Below are 3,631 nucleotides of genomic sequence, written 5' to 3' on the forward strand. Positions count from 1 at the left end.
AGGAAAACTCTTCATAGAGAAATTATGACACTTTTATACTACGACTGTCCCTCCGTTGTGCTGTCCCCCAACACCTTGCTGCTGTCCTGTACCATTTCTCTGAGTATTCATTTTCTGCTGTGGGGGAATTCCCTGTGGTGGGGGAAAAGAATACTACCACCAAGTATTTCCACTTGGATCGTAAGAGGCGAGAAGAAAGGGACGGGGAGTGGGACTAGGCATCCTTCTCCTTGTAGCCCCACAAGGGACATTCCTAAACGAAAAAGAAAAGGCATAAGAGGGTCTGCGAGTTTTCCGACCAGCACCTTAAGGTTTGGGTCTTTTAATGTGCGTGGATGTGGTACAGATGAGAGTAAAAGGGAAGAGATAGGTAGTATGTATGTGAGAAGAAAGTTGGATGTGTTGGCTTTGAGTGAAACTAAGTTGAAAGGGAAGGGTGAGTGTAAGTTTGGGAGTGTAAGTGGGAGGTTATCAGGAGTGAAGAGAGGGCGAGGGAGGGAAGGGGTGGCTATTCTAGTAAGTGAAGAGATAGGTAAACGTGTAGTGGAGTGGAAGGAGGTTTCCTCAAGGATAATGTGGATGAAGGTGAAACTGGGAAAGGAGATGTGGGTCTTTGTAAGTGCATATGGGCCTGGCAGTGAGAAGAGTGTAGAAGAAAGGGAGGCCTTTTGGATAGATTTAAATGAGTGCATAGAGGATTTAGGGAGAAATGTCAATGTAATAGTACTGGGAGACCTTAATGCTAGGGTAGGAAATGGTCCAATTGATGGAGTGGTTGGGAATGTGGAGTTCCAGGAAGGAATCGTAGTGGAGAGCTGATGGTGGAAATGTGTCTAGAAAGAGAGTTGATGATAGCAAATACAGTGTTTCGGAAAAAAGTCAAGCATAAGTACACATAGGAGAGGGTGGTGGATGGAAGGGTGGTAGATAGAGCGTTGATGGATTATGTAGTGGTAAATAGGACTATGATAGGGAGAGTTAAGGATGTACATGTGCTAAGGGGAGAGGGTGGGGGAATATCAGATCATTTTTTGGTGGAAGGTAAGTTGAGAGTGGAGGATAGATGGAGAAAGAGGAAAGGGACAAAAGGTAGGGAGGTGCTTAGATTGAACTCTTTAAATGAAAAGGAAATGGAGAAGGAGTACAAGAAGAAGCTGAAGGAGGAGTGGGAGGGAGTGAAGGATAAAGTAGAGCTAGGTGTGGAGGAGGAATGGGGATGGTTCAAGGAGGGAGTCACAAAGTGTGCAAGGATGGTGTGTGGAACAAGAAGGACAGGAGGAAATTGAAGGAAGGGTAGTGAATGGTGGAATGAGGAAACAAAGAAGGTTGTAGAAGAGAAGAAGTGACCTTTCACAGATTGGTTACAAAATAGGACGAGGGAGTCATATGAGAGGTACAAAGAAAAGAAAAGAGAAGTAAGGCAAAAGGTAAAGGAGGCAAAGAGGAGAGCAGATGTGAAGTGGGGTAAGAGTATGACAGAAATTTTTGAAAGTAATAAAAAGATGTTTTGGAAAGAAATTAAGAGAGGAAGAGGAGGCGAATCAAGTAGAGAAGAAAAGGTAAAAGGTACAGATGGAGAGATGATAATGCAAGAGAAGGTAGTAAGGGGAAGATGGGCAGAATATTTTAGGGAGTTGCTAAATGTGAAGGAGGATAGGGAGGAAAAGATAGTTGCAGTGGGAAATGCTAAGAAAATGACCGTGATGAGTGAGGAAAATGGAGGAAAAATAAGGAAGGATGAAGTGAAGGTAGTTGTTAAGATGATGAAAGCAGGTAAGGCACCTGGTCTGGATGGATGCCATGCAGAATGTCTAAGAAAAAAAAAAAAAAAAAAAAAAAGGAGATACAGTGATGGTGGACTGGCTGGTGAGGTTATTCAATGTTTGCTGGAGAGAGGGTAGAGTCCCGGAGGACTGGAGGAGTGCCTGTATAGTTCCACTTTACAAGGGAAAGGGGGACAAGTGTGAATGTAGTAGTTTCAGAGGGATTAGCTTGTTAAGTGTAGTTGGGAAGGCTTATGGGAGGATCTTGATTGAAAGGATTATTAGAGGAACAGAGGGAGTAATTGGTGAGGAACAGTGTACATATAGGACGGGTAGAGGTTGTGTAGATCAGATCTTTGTGGTAAGACAAATATGTAAGAAAGCTATAGGAAAGGGGAAGGATGTTTTTTGGGCTTTTATGGATCTGGAAAAGGCTTACGCTAGGGTAGACAGAAAGGCACTGTGGGAGGTTATGCAGATATATGGGATAGGAGGAAAGCCTCTAGGAGCTGTCAAGAGTTTTTATGAGGGTAGTAGAGCTTGTGTCAGGATTAGAAATGGAGAGAGTGAGTGGTTCGAGGTAAAGGTGGGACTTCGCCAAGGATGCGTTATATCGCCCTGGCTGTTCAACTTATAAGTGGATGGGGTAGTGCGAGAGGTAAATGCAAGGGTCGTGGGTCAGGGATTGGAGATGGTTAAAGAAAATGGAGAAAAGCGGTAGGTGAGCCAGCTGTTGTTTGCTGACGACACTGCGCTTGTGGCAGGATCGGAGGAGGGACTGAGGAAGTTGGTGACAGAGTCTGGGAGAGTATGTGATAGAAGAAAGCTGAAGATAAATGTGGGTAAAAGTAAGGTGATGAGATGTACAAGGGGTGAAAGTGGCAGTAGACTGGAAGTGAGCATTAAGGGAGAGCGACTGGAGGAAGTGGATAGTTTTAGATACTTGGGTGCAAATGTGGCAGGAAAAGGTGGAGTGAAGGTGGAGGTAGAATGTAAATTGAGAGAAGCGAGTAAATGCCTTGGTGGATTGAAGAGTGTAATGAGGAATAGACATTTGGGAATGGATGCTAAGAGGAGACTGTATGAAGGAGTGATTGTGCCAACAGCACTGTGTGGGGCAGAAACATGGAACATAAGAGAGGAAGAGAGGAGTTTGAATGCGTTTGAGATGAGGTGTCTGAGAAGTATGATGGGGGTTACTAGGCTAGATAGAGTGAGAAATGAGGAGGTGAGGAGAAGAACAGGGGTGGTAAGGGAGTTGGGAGATAGGGTTGATGGAAGAGTATTAGGATGGTTTGGACACATGGAAAGAATGAGTGAAGAAAGACTAGTAAAAGAGGTATGGAAGGCAAATGTGGAGGGAGTGAACATGAGGGGACGTCCTAGGATGAGGTGGATGGATGGGGTGAAGGGGGCTTTGGGGAAGAGGGGAATGTCTGTTGAGGAAGGACGGGAGAGGACAGAAGACAGGGGTGAATGGATAATGGTTGTATATGGATGATGTTGTGATGCATGAGGTGGAATGGGCGGTGGGATGGGGGGTGAGGTAGTATGTGTGAGCAAAATTTGACACAGACCGAAGGAATTTCTCCCCGTCTTCTCCTTCTATGCATGGGGGGACGGAGAGGGGGGGTCGCCGATTTAATGAAGCGGCCTTGCTGTGGATGTGCTGTGCCTTGCGACACTGCTTCTGACCCAGGGGCAGTGGACAAGGTGCAGGGATGACCCGTCATCCAGGAGGTGCTAAGATAAGAGGGAGGGTGGAGGGGTGTGGATTGTATTCAGGGATGGAATGGGTGAGAATGATTTTATGCCTTTTCCTTTTTGGTTACCTCCCTTGTAAGGGGGAAAAAGCCTTGGTATGTACA

The sequence above is a fragment of the Oratosquilla oratoria genome, chromosome 31 (genome assembly GCF_046742065.1).
Source record: "Oratosquilla oratoria isolate Oo_2021 chromosome 31, ASM4674206v1, whole genome shotgun sequence".
Lineage (NCBI taxonomy): Eukaryota > Metazoa > Arthropoda > Malacostraca > Stomatopoda > Squillidae > Oratosquilla > Oratosquilla oratoria.